The sequence below is a fragment of the Notamacropus eugenii genome, chromosome 1 (genome assembly GCF_028372415.1).
Source record: "Notamacropus eugenii isolate mMacEug1 chromosome 1, mMacEug1.pri_v2, whole genome shotgun sequence".
Classification (NCBI taxonomy): Eukaryota; Metazoa; Chordata; class Mammalia; order Diprotodontia; family Macropodidae; genus Notamacropus; species Notamacropus eugenii.
In genome coordinates, this window is record NC_092872.1 from 306,007,179 (window position 1) to 306,025,424 (window position 18,246).

An 18,246-nucleotide genomic window follows, 5' to 3' on the forward strand; every position below is an offset into this window, starting at 1 on the left:
AGGGTTAAATGGCCCTATAGTCATGAAGTTACTAAGTGTCTGAGACTGGGTTTGAACTCATGGAGATCAGTTTTCCTGACTCCAGGCCCAGACCACTCTATCTACTGAATCATCTGAAATGTGAATAGCAAATAATGCTGGATTCAGTCTCATGATGCTTAGTTCCAAATTCAGGCTATACTGTTGAACATCTTATTTTATAGAAATCACAGCTTTGTTGTGATTCAGTTTTCCCTCTCTGTTGGAAAAGGACATAAACAGCTGTCCCTGTATGCCTAGAGGGAAGGATGTGATACTGGTATATGAGACTGCTTTAAAAATTCAAGGTCCTTGTCTTTAATGAAATTTTAACATGAGAAACAAAAAAGCCCTAAGACATGTCAGAAAGTACTTATGCTTTGTTTAACTGAATCCTCTCTCTAAAGAATTTCTACTAGTCTTTGAAAAGTAGATAGTTGATGTAATAGCATCATTTACCTCATGGAAGCTGGTCTTCTATTTTTTTAAAAAGATATTAAAGCTATACTAAAGACTTAGTTGGCCTAGAGGTTTGAGTGAGTTGGGTTGAGGAGCTTAGTTTTGGATCACTGATAGCTTCCTAGTGGTCTATGTAAAATTCAGGTTATGAGGAATCAGGAGCTGCTCCCTCAGGCTTGCCACATGCTTCTGACCAACATCATACCAGTCTGGCAACACAGAGTCAGGGAAAGAACATCGATTATGAATCAATTCTATATCCTTGTGCTATGACCAAGTAAATGTCTGTCTTGTAACTGTTAGATGGTTTATTACCTCATTTCATTCCAGTTCTAAATCTGAACCACTAGACTGGTTTGAGCTAACAGGAGGCATTATATACAGAAGCTAGTGACACCCAAATCACAGGTGAATGCTTCTTTTGTGGGACAACTTTACAGCATAGACACAAAAGGGGGAGTGGAGGGAAGCAGGGAGATGGAGAGGAGTGAGTGATGTGTCAGTATCAAATCAAGGGCTAGCAATTAGAAGGTGACCTCTGGTCTCAGAAAGAGAAGAGTCTACAGGGGAGTGGGTAAGGAGATGAGGGAAGACTGAAGAGGAGGGGAGGAGGGAAGCCTTATTTAGAAAGTGGGAAAGCAGTCTACTGATGAATGCTCCTATAAGTAAAGTAAGATGAGGACTTTACATTATGAGAAGCTTGGAATTTGGTGTCTGAAAAGTCCACTTGTCCTGGGAAGGGAAAAATTGGAATGCTTGGTGGTTGCCCCCATGGGCAACTGGCACGTGAAGAAGTGAGAGAGTCTGAATAAAAGGAGGAGATTTATAGCCAAATGTAGAGGAAAAAGTCAAAAAAAAGTGCATAGATCACTGGAGGTTATGGAGTAAGGGCCCTACCATGGATCAGTATCCTCTCTCACATCTGCAATAATGGACATCGTTCTGAGAATCAAATACAATGGAAAGGGTGAATTGATGGAGTAAATGCTTTAAGACTGTATTAGAAAGCAACTAGACAGAGCCTAGACTACATACATTGAACACTATTATTCTATAAAGAAGGCAGACAGAAGAAAAGACAGACTAGATGATTGCAAGGATCATGATTCAGAAAATGAGGGTCTAGAATAAACAAAAACAGAAGAGATGGATAATGAAAAAAAGTGAAAGAAAGCTTTTTTTTTGGAAAGGACACAAAAGTCATTTAAAAAAAGCACTAAAGAATAGGATTAGCCAAAGGAGAAGAAAAGAAGGGGAAATGTACTTGACAGAGACGGGAAAAAAGGAGGAAGAAATATATAACCAGATCAAAGCAGAGGAGAGGAACAAATAAACACTGAAAGGAAAAATGTAACAAAGAAGGAAAGGGAGTTGAGGGGACAGGGAGGAGGAAAGAACCAGTGGACACAGGGCCACATTAAAAAAAAAGAGTAAAGCAAAATAATTAAAGAAACATAATTCTGTTTTTGCAGCAGAAAAGAGAGGAAATGATAATTTGGAAAAAAACAATTTTAGAGATGGATGAAGGAAAATAGAAACCTAATTCTTATACCTTTAAATATGAATGTATCAAACAATGCAATAAAATGAAAAGGAATAATAGATTGGATTAGCAGCTTCTACATTAAAGGATATGAGGGCTTGGAACATGATATTATAAAGGGCAAAGGAGCTGGAACTACCTCCAAGAATCATCTATCCAGCAAAATTGGATATAATCCTTCAGGGGGGAAATGGATATTCAATGAGATAAAGGACTTTCAAGCATTCTTGAAAAGAACAGAGAAGAACAGAAAATTTGCTTTTCAAATACAGGAATCATGAGAAACATGAAAAGGTAAACAGGAAAGGGAAATTATAAGGGACTTAATAATTTTAGTGTTTACATTCCTACATGGGAAGAAGACATTTGTAATTCCTAAGAACTTTCTCCTTTTTAGGGTAGCAAGAAGGAGCATATATAGATAGAGGGTGCAGGTGTGAGTTGAATATGAAGAGATGTTATCTAAAAAATAAAATCAAGGGGTGAGGGAGCAATGTACTGAGAAACAGAGAAAGAGAGAGGTAGAATATGGTAAACCATCTCACATAAAAGAGGGAAGAAAAAGTTTTACATTTGGAAGGAAAGAGAGGGGAGGTGAGAATGAAGGAATATACCTTACTTCCATAAGAATTGGCTCAAAGAGGGAATAATATACACAGTCAATTGGGTATGGAAATCTATCTTACCCTACAGGAAAGTCAGATAAAAGGGAATAAGAGAAGTGTGGAGGGGTGATAGAAAGGAGAGATTATGAAGGGGCAGTCAGAAGCAAAACACTTTTGAGGATGGTCAGGTGAAAGGAAAGAAAGGATAGAATAAATGGGGAGGATAGGATGGAAGGAAATATATTTAGCAATGCTAATGGTGAAAATTTTTGAAGGGAGTTTCTCTGATAAAGGCTTCATTTCTCAAACATATAGAGAACTGAGTCAAACTTATTAAAATTACGGCCATTCTGCAATTGATAAATGATCAAAATATATGATCAGTTTGCAGATGATGCAATGAAAGCTATCTATAGCAATATAAAAAGCACTCTAACCCTCTAGTGATTGGAGAAATGCAAATCAAAACAATTTTGAGGTACTACCTCATACCTGTTAGATTGACTAATAGGACAGAAAAGGTAAATGACAAATGTTGGAGGGAATGTGGGAAAAATGAAACTTTAATACATTTTTGGTAGAATTGTGAACTGATTCATCCATTCTGTAGAGCATTTTGGGACTATGCCCAAAGGGCATACCTACACTTTGACCTAGCAATACCACTATTAGGTCTGTGTCCCAAAAGAGATAAAAAAATAAAGGAAAAGGAATTATGCATACAGAAATATTTGTAGGAGCTCTTTTCTGGGGATAAAGCATTAGGAGAGTTCAGGGGAATCACATCAATTGGAGAAGTGCTGAAAAAATTGTGGTATGTGATTTGGTAGAATACTATTGTACTGTAAGAAATGATGAGTGAGAAGTTCTCAGAAAAAACCTGGAAAGACTTGCATGAACTGATGCAAAGTGAAATGTACTACGTACAAAGTAGCAGCACTATTATAAGATGATCAGCCATGAGTGACTTAGTTATTCTTGGTGATAAAACCATACAAGACAACTCTGAAGGATTTATGATGAAAAATGCTATCCATGCCCAGAGAAAGAGCTGATAGTGTCTGAATACAGACTGAAGTATACTTTTTAAACTTTATTTTTCTTGAGTTTTTTCTTGTCTATATTTTCTTTCACACCATGACTGTTATGAATATGTTTTTGCATAGCTACACATGAATAACCTATATGGAATTGCCTTCTTTCTTAACTGAAGGGGAGTGGGGAGGAAGGAAGGGAATTTGGAACTCAAAGTTTTAAAAACAAATGTTAGAAATTATTTTTACATGTAATAGGGGAAAAATAAAATACTAAATAAAAAGAAGATATTTATCTTTAGGAGGGGAACAGATAATTTGGAAACATAAAATTGCATAGACATGATAAATAAAACTAAAAACTGATTCTTTGTAAAGACTAATATAAGTGATAAACACTGAGAAAATCTTATTAAAAAAAGAAAATGAAAAACAGTGATAAAATACCAAATGAGTGAAACGAATAAAGCAAAACCAAAAGAAATAAAAATCATCAGAATATATTATGCAAGTTATGTGCTGACAAACCTATAAGCACAAGCACAAGCAAAAAAGAATAGCTTCAAAAATGTGAAATATCCAGAGTATCAGAAGACAAGAGAGAGATATTGAATAACCTGATCTTAGAAAATAAAATAAATCTAGCTGTGAAGTAAGTATCAAGGAAACAAAAATTATTGGAACTGATGGACACACAAGAAAATTCTATCAAGCTTTAATAGAATAATTAGTGCTCATAGTTCATAAATTATTCTAAAAAAATTGAGAAAGATCTTGAACAGATTTCTTTTGTGGAGAAATGTAGTCTTAATACCTAAACCAGGAAAAGATAAACACAGAAAGAAAACTATACACTAGTACAATTAATGAATATTGATTCAATTCTTTTAAGCAAAACCCTTTCAAACACACTGTAGCAATTTATTCAAGAAGTCATTCAGTATGATCAAGTGGAATTAAGACAGAGAGATGGTTCAATATTTCAAAAAATTAACAAAATTAATTAAATTAAAATCAAACATCTGAATCCATATGATCATCTCAATAGGTGCAGAAAAAGCCTTTGACAAAGTATAACACTTTTTATGCAGAGAACGCTGCATAGCATAGGCACAGAAAAACCCTTTGAATATAAAAAAATGTATCTATCTTAATCCAAAAGTGAGGGGATAAACTAGAACCTTTTCCAATAAATAACATCAGGGAACAACTTCCTCACTATTATTTGATATAGTTCTGGAATTCTTAGCATTAGCAATAAGACTAGAGAAAGGAATAATTATAGGTAAAAGGGACACAAAATTCTCCCTGTTTGTTGATAAGATCGTTTACTTAGAAAACCCCAGGGAATTAGCACAGATGCCAACTGAATCAGCCACTGCATTCAGTAAAGTTATAGGCTAAAAAATGAATTCCCCTAAATCAACAGCATTTCTATGTAATAATACTGAAACACATGAGCAATAATAGAAAGGGAAACACCATTCCAGATAAAGACAGAATGCACAAAATATCTACCAAGCAAACTTACTAAACATAGAAAAGACTTGCACAGATTAAATTACAAAGCTTTTCTAAAAAAATAAAGAGGAACCTAAATAACTGGATAAATACTCAGTGTTCATGACTAACACATGCCAATAAAATTTTAAAAATTCAAATTAGTTTGTGCTTTTGATGCTAGGCAAATCAAATTACCAAGATAATTTTATAGAGCTTGATAAAATAATAGCAAAATTAATTTGGAAAAACAAAAGAATTAAAATGCCAAAGGAAATTATGAAAAGAAGGAAGGATAAAGAGGGAAGAGAATTTCCAGACCTCAACTATATTATAAAGCAGCAGTCATCAAAGGCATTTAGTATTGGCTAAAAAATAGAGAGATAGATCATTGGAGCAGACTAGATAAGGGAGATTCAGAAATAGCAGAACGCAAAAACAGTGTTTGATAAAGTGAAAAACAGAAGTTATCTAGGGAAAAACCTTCCTATTTGATAAAAAAAAACAAAGTAAAACAAAAAAGAACTAGAAAAACTGGAAAGTAGTTTAATAGAAATTAGGCTTAGACTAACACCTCACATCTCACACAACAATACATTCTAAGTGGATATGTGACCTTAATATTAAAGATCACAGCATTAAAAAATTAGAAGAGAAACAGATCATGTATCTCTCCCAACTATGGGTTAGAAAGGAATTGTAACCAAACTAGTTAGAGACAATTAGAAAAGACAAAATTGATAACTTTGATTACTTGAAACTGAAAAGTTTATACACAGATGTTTATGCATCTAGGATAAAAAGGGAAATGATGGAATGGGAAAAAAAATCTTTGTATCAAATTCCTCTGACAAGGGTTTTTTATTCAAACATAAACAATTTGTGTCTTTATATCTACCTCTCTCTCTCTCTCTCTCTCTCTCTCTCTCTCTCTCTCTCTCTCTTCCTCTCTCTCTCCCTTTTCCATTACCCAGCAAGATAAATGGTCAAAGTGTATAAATTCTCAAAAGAACTCAAAGTAGTCATCATAGAAAAAATGCTTCAAATCACTACTATTAAGAGAAATGAAAATTAAAACAACTTTGAGATAGGACCCTGTACTCCTTAAATTGGTAAAAAACATGACAAAAGATTGCAGTGGTCAAGATTGCAGAGGTTGTGGGAAGGCAAGAATACTAATACATTGTTTGCAGAGTTGTGAATTGGTACAATCAGAGCAATTTAGATTATCAAATAAAATTACTAAAGTGTCCATACTTTTAAAATCAGAAACTCCATTATTGGCCTTATACCACAAAGAAGGCATTGGTAAGGAAAGTGTCTACATGTACCATAAAATATTTATTAGTAGCACTTTAAGAATTAGAGACAAACAAGATGCTAATCACTTCAGGAATGGCTAAACAAACTGCAGTAAATAAATGTAATGAAATGCTTCTGTGCTGTAAGAAATGATTCTGTAATGAATACAGAGAAGCTTGAACAGATCTATATGAATCAATGCTGAGTAAAGTATTCAGGGACAAGGAGACAATATACACAGTAACTACAACAATGTAAATGGAAAGAATTTTGACACACTAAATAATCAAAAGTAAATGTACCAAAATTATAAAGATCAAATGAGAATTGAATGAAGAGATATGGGAAGATATCCCCAAACTACCTCTTCATAGAGGTACATAGCTATAAAACATTGCATATTGACTTTTTCAATATTCAATCAGTTGCACTGACAAATTTTTCCTCTCTAAAATATTACTGTTTGTCACGTAAGATGAGAAGGGAAAAACGAGGGATACATAAGATACTGTAGTGATGTAAGAAACAGAAAATATCTATAAAAACTTATAAAAATAAAATAAACTGTGTATCCCTTTTAAAAAATCCTTGTTGAGTAGGCCTTCACTCAAAGGATCACTAGAAAAAAATTAAGCATGAACTGAAGCATCTGGGGGACCCAAGTAACTCATTAAGTTAGCTACCAATATGTGGAGGAAGTATGTTCTGTATGAGTGGGTAAATCACAGCCCCTTGAAGTATGGAAGCATGTGAACCAGTACAAATATCCCATTCAGTTTAGATCCCATCGAGTTAATGAAAACTGTAATGCAGTTTGGCATTTCCACTGCAGTGCGTTCTGGGATAGCATCTTTTAACAATATTGCTCCTTGAGCTTTTAGATTCTCAAATTCTGAGACCTGAGTGGGATTAATTGCAGAATCAATGTTGTACAACAAAGAAAAAATGTTTCTGTGCAGCCATGCATATGGGAGGACAATTGGTGTGATGATGATATTCATAAGAATTTGATTTATGATATCTAGCCTTGGAAAACTGTGTTTGCCATTGATAAAAATTCTTTTGTCCACTGTCCAAACACAAAATAACAAGCAGATGCTTATCTGGCTAATGAAACATTGATCAGGCTTATCTTGGCTCAGCATAACACATGTGAATTGTGTCTAATTCTGACTAGAAGTTTGCATTTACTTGAAGATTTAAGATCTAAAAACTAGGAAGAGAAGATCATTTATAAGAATCTACAGGGGTTCTTACTGTTGCAATTTGAAAATCTATTCAGGTAATTTTTTTTCCTTAATGCCTATGTAACCTCAAACTCTAATGAGGGGGGCACCAGCTGGTAAAACAGATATTGATGTACATAGTCCATTCAGCATTAAATAGGCTATTAAGTGAAAGCAATGTGAGGGTGTGATTTGCAGTGTAAGTCATGTTGCTGAGTCTAAAAATTAATTCATATTTTTCATTCATATTTTGAGTAACTTGATTTCCACCTAGAACAAGTCAGAGGATTAAAGGCAAAAGTGCAACAATTATCAGGCAATTGAGTTGCTGCTTTTTGTCCTTCCTTCTTGAAGAGGACCATGACATCAGGGAAGTGATGCCATGACATGCAAGTGAATTGGACTTAGGTGAAATAGGGCTATACAAAGTTATCAGCCTCACTTTCTCCTCCAGAGCCATCTGGCTTGAAAAGGCTAATGTCTCCCACTTTATCTTGTGCCATCTTCAGCTGTCCTGATCCATGAAATTGAGTAGGACAAAGGTAAAAGAAGAAATATGTAGTAAAATGGTAATTAGGTAGTACAGAGGCTAGAACACTGGTTTTAGGGTTGGAAAGATCTAAGTTCAAATCTGATTTTACTTGGTTTTGAAACCCTGGGTAAGTTTGTTTAACCTCTGTCTACCTCATTTTATTTACTTTTAAAGTAAAGATAATAGCAGACAAGGCACATTATAAACCTTAAATCAATATGCAAATGATAGCTATTATTATAATAGAGACAAGAAACACTTAGAGCTATGCAGGAAAGAAATTTTTCTTTTTAAAATTTATTAATATTCTGAGGTTTAGATTTTTCACTATGTATGAAGTGGAGGGGGGAAGGGTCACAACATGCAAATATGAAATTAGCCCCTGTGATCTCTCCCTAGAACTTCTCTTATTCTATTCTCTTTGATGTTCAGGACCATTCCTTTTTGATCTCTTTTCTTTTGGCTCCTTTTTAAACCGGGCAAAAATTTCAGTTACTCTTTTGTATATAGAGAGCTAAAGGAGTCCTTCCTGTGTGCTTCTCCTTCCCAAACACAATCTTTGCTTCCTTGAATTCTGTCTGCATGGTTATAGACCACCAGAATCCCTTGGGTTCTTCCTTCTTTTAGCACTTACTTAAATGCCTTCTCAGTAAAGGAAGAAGTTACTTAAGAGGTCGGAGTGCTGGATATGGAGTCAAGAAGACCTGATTCAAATGCTACTTCACATACTTATAAGTTGTATAATTCAGGGTAAGTCCCTCAACCTCTCCCAGTCTCAGTTTCCCTATCAAAAAGAGGGATAATAATAGCACCTACTTCACTTGGCTGTTACAAGTATCAAGATTAGACACACACACACACACACACACACACACACACACACACAAACTTTGCAAACTTGAAACCACTATACAAATTTTGGTGAATAATAATAATATTGATAATAATAATAAAAATAGCTAGCATTTATATGATGTTCACCTTTCTATATTTAGCTGGTCTCACTAAAATTATAAATGAAAATTTAAAATTAGAAACCTTCCAGGAAGTCTGTCCAAGGCTGTCCATTCTACTTTCACAGAGTTCTAATTGTTAGATGGTTTTGCTTATATCAAGTCCACATTTGTTGAAATCTGTCTGTATAATTTCTACCTATTTCTCTTATTATACTTCTTTTCTTTGAGAAGCTTGAGCATGTTTCCCTGTGTGGGAATCCTAGATCCTATTCATATACCTCTAGGCCTCTATTTGATGAAGGGGATGTCAGATTATCTAGTGGAGATCAGGGATATTATAGATGGCACACTTGGCAGGTATGGACAAGACTAGATGATCTCTGTGGTCTTTTGTATTTTTTATTTTCTTTGGCTTATTAAGAAATCAGTGAGATGGAAACAGGAGCCTTAGCAGGAAGATTCCTTGTTACATATCTTAAAAATCATGAAAGAGGTACCAGAAGTAAAACCTATGCTCATCTCTATACAAATTACCCCCAGATTTAACTCCTTTCCACATCCCTGAATTCCAGTCTCATATTTTTTAAACTAGATATTCCATAGATAATCTCAATCTCAACATATCAAAAGCAGAAATCATATTTTCCTCTAAACATTCCCCTTTTTCCTTATTTCTCTATTTCTGATAAAAAAGCCACTATTTCTCTAATCATCCAGATTAAAAATTTCAGATTTATCTTTGTCTATTTTCTCTCCCTCATCTCACTGAATACTCATATCTTGTCAATTTTAATTCTGCAATATGTCTCGTGTCACTATTGCTCTACTCACAAAACTATTATCTTTACTTAGGTTCCTATTATCTTTTACCTGGATCACTGAAAAAATCTTATAATTGACCTCCCTATCCTGTCTCTTTTTTTTCCCCTCCAATTCATTGTTCACACTGATGTCAAAGTGATATGCCTAAATATGTCATTGTCGTACTCCATAAACTCCAGTAGTTCCTTATTGCTTTTGGGATCAAAACAAACTCCTCTGTTTATCTTTTAATGCTCTTCACAATCTCACTCCAGATTATCTTTGCAAATTTGTTTCATATTACTCGTTTTCATTCACTCTGTGGTCCAACCAAGCTAACTTTTATGCTTTCTTTGCCCATAACTACAGCCTATAACACTCCAACTCTTGTCTCCCTGAATTTGCACAGGGTATATTCCTCATGCCTACATCTCATCTCTGCTTTTTCAAAAATCGCCTTAAGGATTTCTTCCAATATGAACTTTTTTCTTATCTTCTGAGGTATTACTGCCTTCCCTCACCAAAATTGCTTTGTATTTATTTTTTATAATTTTTCTATACATTTAAATATGTTCATGTTGTCTCTGTCAGTAGGACATTAGCTGCCTTTAAGAATTTTTGCTGAGGAGCCAAGATGGTGGACTAGAAAGATACACATACGCTAGCTCCAAACCCACAGCCCATAAAATACCTGTAAAGAAGAACTCCCAACAAATTCTGGAGCTACAGAAACCACAGAACAACGGAGTGGAGGAGATTTCTGTTCTAGAGAGACCTGAAAACCTGATGCGAAAGGTCCATCGCACACTGGACCTGGCGCAGATCCCAGCCCTGCCTTGGCCACGCGGCATGGAGAGGAGCAGATCAGACCAGGCTTCAGGGACAGAATCTCCAGCAGCCACACAGGTCCCTCCACCCACAGGCCCCAAAGGTCAGCGAAAGAGTCTTTTTGGCTCGCCGAGAGGGGAGCGGGATGTCTCCATAACTCAGGCCCCCTTGGGAGGCAGCAGCAGAGGCAGCAGCAGTGGAGGCAGCAGCAGACAAGTGCTCCCAAAGCAGGCAGGAGCTCGGATCTATTGTTGAAGGTCTCTCCATAAACCCCCAGAGGGAACTAAGCCCTGAGAAGTGGCCCTGCCTCCACCTGAGCACCTGAACTTAATCTCACAGTGAATAACAGTCTCATCCCCACCCAAAGCCCTAAGGCTGGGAAGCAGCATTTGAATCTCAGACCCCAAGCACTGGGTGGGCAGATCTGGAGGCAAAGTGGGTGTGGAGAGGACACTCAGAAGTCAAGTCACTGGCTGGGAAAATGCCCAGAAAAGGGAAAAAAAAATAGGACTATAGAAGGTTACTTTCTTGGTGAACAGATATTTCCTCCCTTCCTTTCTGATGAGGAAGAACAATGCTTACCATCAGGGAAAGACATAGAAATCAAGGCTTCTGTATCCCAGCCCATCCAATGGGCTCAGGCCATGGAAGAGCTCAAAAAGGATTTTGAAAATCAAGTTAGAGAGGTGGAGGAAAAACTAGGAAGAGAAATGAGAGAGATGTGAGAAAGGCATAAAAAGCAGGTCAACATCTTGCTAAAGGAGACCCAAAAAAATGTTGAAGAAAATAACACCTTGAAAAATAGGCTAACTCAATTGGCAAAAGAGGTTCAAAAAGCCAATGAGGAGAAGAATGCTTTCAAAAGCAGAATTAGCCAAATGGAAAAGGAGGTTCAAAAGCTCACTGAAGAAAATAGTTCTTTCAAAATTAGAATGGAGCAGATGGAGGCTAATGACTTTATGAGAAACAAAGAAATCACAAAACAAAACAAGAAGAATGAAAAAATGGAAGATAATGTGAAATATCTCATTGGAAAAACAACTGACCTGGAAAATAGATCCAGGAAAGACAATTTAAAAATTATGGGCCTATCTGAAAGCCATGATCAAAAAAAGAGCCTAGATATCATCTTTCATGAAATTATCAAAGAAAACTGCCCTGATATTCTAGAACCAGAGGGCAAAATAAGTATTCAAGGAATCTACTGATCACTGCCTGAAAGAGATCCAAAAAAAGAAGCTCCTAGGAACATTGTGGACAAATTCCAGAGTTCCCTGGCCAAGGAGAAAATATTGCAAGCACCTAGAAAGAAACAATTCAAGTATTATGGAAATACAATCAGGATAACAGAAGATCTAGCAGCTTCTACATTAAGGGATTGAAGGGTGTGGAATAGGATATTCCAGAAGTCAAAGGAACTAGGACTAAAACCAAGAATCACCTACCCAGCAAAACTAAGTATAATACTTCAGGGGAAAAAATTTGTCTTTCAATGAAATAGAGGACTTTCAAGCATTCTTGATGAAAAGACCAGAGCTGAAAAGAAAATTTGACTTTCAAACACAAGAATGAAGAGAATCATGAAAAGGTAAACAGCAAAGAAAAGTCATAAGGGACTTACTAAAGTTGAACTGTTTACATTCCTACATGGAAAGACAATATTTATAACTCTTGAAACTTTTCAGTATCTGGATAGTGAGTGGGATTACACACACACACACACACACACACACACACACACACACACACAGAGTACAGAGTGAATTGAATAGGATGGGATCATATCTTAAAAAAATGAAATTAAGTGGTGAGAGAGAAATATATTGGGAGGAGAAAGGGAGAAATGGAATGGGGCAAATTATCTCTCATAAAAGAGGCAAGCAAAAGACTTTTTAGTGGAGGGGAAAAGAGGGGAGGTGAGAGAAAAACATGAAGTTTACTCTCATCACATTTGACTTAAGAAGGAATAAAATGCACACTCAATTTGGTATGAAAACTTATCTTACAATACAGGAAAGTTGGGGAGAAGGGGATAAGCAGGGTGGGGGTGAGGATGGAAGGGAGGGCAATGGGAGGAGAGAGCAATTTGAAGTCAACACTCTTGGGGAGGGACAGGATCAAAAGAGAGAATAGAAGCAATGGAGTGCAGGATAGGATGGAGGGAAATATAGTTCATCTTACACAACACAACTATTATGGAAGTCATGCTAAACTACACAGATATGGCCTATATTGAATTTCTTGCCTTCCAAAGGGGAGGGGTGGGGAGGGAGGGATGAAGAGAAGTTGGAACTCAAAGTTTTAAGAACAACTGTAGAGTACTGTTCTTGCTATTAGGAAATAAGAAATATAGGTAAAGGGGTAGAAAGTTATCTGGCACTCAAGGACAGAAGAAAAGATGGGAACAAGGGAAGGGAGGGATGATAGAAGAGAGGGCAGATTGGTGATAGGGGCAATTAGAATGCTCAGTGTTTTGGGGTGGGGGGAGGGGAAAAAGGAGAGAAAATTTGGAACCCAAAATTTTGTGAAAATGAATGTAAAAAGTTAAATAAATAAATTTTTTTTTAAAAAAAGAATTTTTGCTTTTGGTTTTGTACCTGGATGCATAGCATAATGTAGATGTTTAATAAAGCTTGTTAGTGAATTAACTGATTTATGGTTGTGTCTTAACCCCCCTTCTCCCAAGGTACAGCTAGAGTTTGGTCAGTCTTGAAACTTAAGGATGGCTCCCTTTAATGAAAGAAAAATCTGCATCCTTTAAAACTTTCTTTCCTTCCTTCCTCTCTTTCCTGTTTAATGTTTCTGGTAAGTGGTATCTTCCATTACATTAAATGATTTAATGAGAAGGAGTGCTTGGAGTGACAGTAGGCTTCCACAGTTATTAGTCATGAAAATAAAAAGTACGAACTTCTGCTTCAAGGCTTGCTTTCAAAACAGCACACTTCCCTTGACAAGAATTGCAAAAAAAAAAAAAAAAAAATTCCCTCCCTTATTTTGCTGAAGTGCCTGATAGTTAGCAAATAATGCTGTAGGAATGTACCCACTGGGACACCATCTTTTCCAAGATGCCTCCAACTCCAGAATACATGCAGTCCACACCACTTTGGAACTAGTCATCTAGAAGATTTGCCCTGCTTAGTTTTTAGCCTGATGTGGCACAGCCTGCAGGTGGTGGCCACACTATAGGAAGCTCAGCACTGCCATCTGGAAGAACTAAGATATTCCAACAGAGCTAAAAACCCCAAGAGAAAAGATTTTCTGAGGTAACTTGTTTTCTTATGGCTAAGTATTTATTGAGACTCCACAATGTGCTAGGAATGTGAGGAAAATAGCAAATTTGCCTCCCTGGTCTTCTCTTTATTCTGAAAGTCTTAGTTTTTAAAAATGATGTGCATAATACTTTTTAAAGAAAAACTCATAGTCTCTGTTCCTTCTTTTTCATATCTGTGAAACGATCAGTCTTAGATAACTTTGAATCATAAAATGTATGTGCATTCCTGTCTGCTGAATACTATGAGATTAGTGATAGTATTTGCATTGTTTTTTATTTGAACTCCTGTACCATTAGTTAATTGTACAGGACAGTAGATATTTCTATTGGATTAAAGTGAGTTTAAAAAAAAAAAACACAATCATTAGGTTTAACTTTTACTGAAAAACTCAAAATGAGGTTTCTGTCTAATTTAAGAATGAAAGAAATGTGGAATGTGAATACCTGTAGTTATTTGGAGCTTGTTCTCAATCTTAGGAAACACAATAAAGTGTTCTCTATTTTATAGTGGAAAATGCCACAGTAAGTTACATTAATTCTTTTAGTCTAATATTGAGAAACTGATCTATAATTGCACAGCTACTCATGTCATCCTGTCATAAAGTTATCATACCTCAGCATTATAATTACTGGAGATCCTCATCCAAGAGCAATTGCTACCTGAAAAAAGTCACTTAAAATGAATACAGTTAAAATGAAAGCAAAATTTCAGTGTAGTCAAAAATGTTTGATTCTGATCTTGAAAATAAAACTAAAGTTGGAAAAATTATTTTATTTTATGTATCATTTAACCAAACGAAAGTTACAGTCATGAAGTCGAGATGTTGTGAATGAAAAAAAAAAAACAAGCCAAAGTTGTATTTTCTGTCATATTTTTTCTAGGAAAATTTTATACCATATCTCCATATGGATCAGAGTAACCTCCCCGAAGTCCTATTCTAGTCTTCTAATTATCATTTGCTTTCTGACTCTTCCTTCTGTTTCCTCTTACTCAGGCCTTATCAGTTACCAGGTCTATCCATCATCATGTACACTTTTCCATTTGCTCCAATATATTTTGCATATATATTTTCTGATCTGTGTTAAAAATCCACATTGCCAGCATTACAGTTTGAACTTAAATCCTTTATGAAAGTAAATATATAATGTTGGGGACTGATGAAACCAGATAAAAGAAATTCAGAGATGATTTTAAAATTCATGTCTTTATGCTGCTATCATGTTCACCCCCTTCTTTATTTATATGTATATGTTTATAACATATTTTTTATGACAGTTGTATCTATGTTCTGACAGATATACATCAGTTACTCTCCACGACCACTGTGAAACTTAGGGACACAGAAGCTGAAGATGCCCAAAATACAGCAGCAGGACTGCCATGGAAGGTTTAGATTTTCTTCCTTTGCCATTTACTCCTCATATGATCTTGTTTAGTTACATTAATTCTTTTAATCTGTTTGAGAGTAAAAAAGGAAAAAGAAAACATCAAGAATACTTGTCTCACAAGCTTGTTGGGAGAATCTCAGGTGATAATAAGCAGACAACTCACTAAAACTACCAGTGATTGTAATTGTTGTTGTTACCTTATTGATAATTCACTCTGGGCTATGGTTAAAGGTCCTGAGTCACCCAAATACTAATATATAATAGTAACTTTATTTATAGTACCTCTTTTCATACATAACACTTATTTCTGAAGATTAATTGCTCTGCTCTTGAGTACTAGGCAGTAGAAGGCAGAGTTGCCCCCAGGCAAGCTTCTTAAAAATGTCTAAATAGTATGAAATATGTTCTCAAATAATTATTTTTAAATGGCAAATTTAGGTGAGGGAGACAAAAAAACTCCATGGAGTGATATTCTGGGATACCATGAGGCCATTATGGAGGGAAAACTGCCTACAATGGGGAGGTCTGGGGTTTGGGGCCAGGTTGTGGAGGTGTTTAACTTATACGTGGCAGCACAGTGTGTGTATGTGTGTGTGGGCAGTTTGTAAGAATATGAGTCATCTGGTACTCTACTCTTTTATTAAATTATTCTTCCTAATGATTTGCTAGGCTCAGTTGTTTCTATGGTATTGATGATGGTATTCTCAGTACCCTATAAATTTTGGTGCTAAATTTAGAGTGGAGTTCCATTCTCCCTACACTAGTTAAAGCACTGATAGAGACAAAACTAAGACAGAACAAGAGAGCCGGTCATTTGCAATCCCACTCTCTTTATCTTTCTCTAGTTGTAGTTAAAGGTAGTGTATATTCTATTCCAGTAGTTGCTATATTATTTTATGCCATTATTAACAAAGAGTGAAGAAGAATTATCTAAAAACCGACTTTTCTGCCCATGACACTTCCTAAGCATATTTTTAAGGTGAAAAGAATTAGGCTGAAACTTCACCTTGAAAAGTAACATATCAGTAATCAAAAGAAACAAGGCCAAAAGATGAAATTTTTGGTTTCCAGAAAACACTTAGATGTGAAGGTGGAGGGAAAGGAAAACGTTAAATATGACTCTGTTGGTAATACTGTTACTAGAAATAGAAGCCTTAGGAAGAGAAGAGGGTTTGGAGGGGAAAATAAGCTGTGCTGTAGGTGTATTGAAGCAGAGGTTCTTATCAGATATCCAGTTGAAAAGATCCAATAGACATTTGATGATATAGGACTGAAGTTCATGTAGCACCAATGCAATACCCATAGCAGCTGCTATGGATTTGCATACTTGTTTTCAGGTTAAATTCACAAAATATAGATTCTCTTCCTCATAGACAAAACCAAAGTATGACTTTGGATATCAGAAAGCCAAATCCATGGTAACATGGAAATTTGTACACATTACCAATAGAGGGAGAACAGCCAACCCCAAGTCTTCTCTCCATCAGGCTTCCTCACAAACAAGCTCCTTTAGGCAAAATGCCCCTCTGTCAAGCAGGCTAGCTGCTCTGCCTGCTGCCTCTCTCTCTGTTCCACCTCACTCGCTTTTCTGGCTGCACCCTTCTTGTTCCACCTACTCAGCAAGCTCCTCCCACCATGGGCTTCAGGTGATTCAAACTGTGGGTTGAGCCAAAGCTCAAAGTAGATCTCATGGACCTATTAAGGGACAAGGAAGATCTTCAAATTACCTTAACATTACATTCAGCCCCAAGATATTTCATGTCCATTAAGAGGTCAATGGGAGTTTAGGGGTAACTGTATCAACATAACTTCACAACAATATGACAGGGTAACACAAAATAAAGACATAAAACAGTATCATAGGGTAGGTTTTGAGCACAATCACCTTATCATTCCCCTTTCAAATGAATGGGACCCAAAATCCTTTGGGGTAAGGGTCAAAAGTCTCTTCTTCTATAACTACTTGTTACTGAGATGGGATGTAGAACTGTCCCTGCCTTGAAAGGTCCCATTCAAGGGGTCATTTCTTTAGCCAGTATCTGGAGCTGGGTCAATGCTAGGTCCAGGGGTGATATATTGTAGTCTTGAACAGAGAGTGACATCCAGTCAGTCATCTACAAGTGGAAACCACTAAGCTTGCAGGAGACAAATCTAGCAAGTAGGTTAAACAAACAAAGAAAAGTCAAAAAGAATAATTAGAAAATAACCAGAAGTAGGGTAAATATAGTGTCAATTGTGCTTCTGGAGCTCATGATCCCACTAGAACTGCACTAATTCACATCTTCCTTATTGTAGGGTTTCTATATGTAAGAGAGACCTCTGACCCAGTAGTTGATCCATTTTTCCAGTATTTGGTTAGATTGATATGAGGTCTCTAATCTCATCTGTATATTTCTTTAATCTGATATGGGACTTGACCAATTTCCTATTCTCTCTACAGGTGTAACAAACTTGGATACAATGATTCAGAAGGATCTGTAGGAGCAGTTCTTACTTCCCTATTCCCTCTAAAATTAAGTCCCTCTTCTCAGTACATATCATCTATTCTTCCAAAATCTATGCCTGCTCTTAATAAAGCAGTAAACAATTATCTCCTTGTTAGTCTATTCTGACTTTGAATTGTTGGCTATTTGCTCTTTTCTCTTGAGGAAATTCAACATTTCCCCATTTCCCTAACTCACTTAATTGTGACATCCTATCCAGCACCTCCAATTAGTAGAGTTAGAATCAGAGGCTTATAAACAAGAGAAGCAGAGCAGAGTAGCTATAAAATGGATCCAAG

General features: G+C 36.1%; 1 long non-coding RNA gene across 1 annotated transcript; it reads left to right on the plus strand.

Moving 5' to 3' along the window:
* Positions 1 to 828: 828 nt before the first annotated feature.
* LOC140525406 (uncharacterized) lies at positions 829 to 18,035 on the plus strand. The gene is made up of 3 exons (XR_011974030.1): positions 829 to 885; positions 15,372 to 15,463; positions 17,905 to 18,035. It is a non-coding gene; the product is annotated as an uncharacterized lncRNA (long non-coding RNA).
* Positions 18,036 to 18,246: the final 211 nt, after the last annotated feature.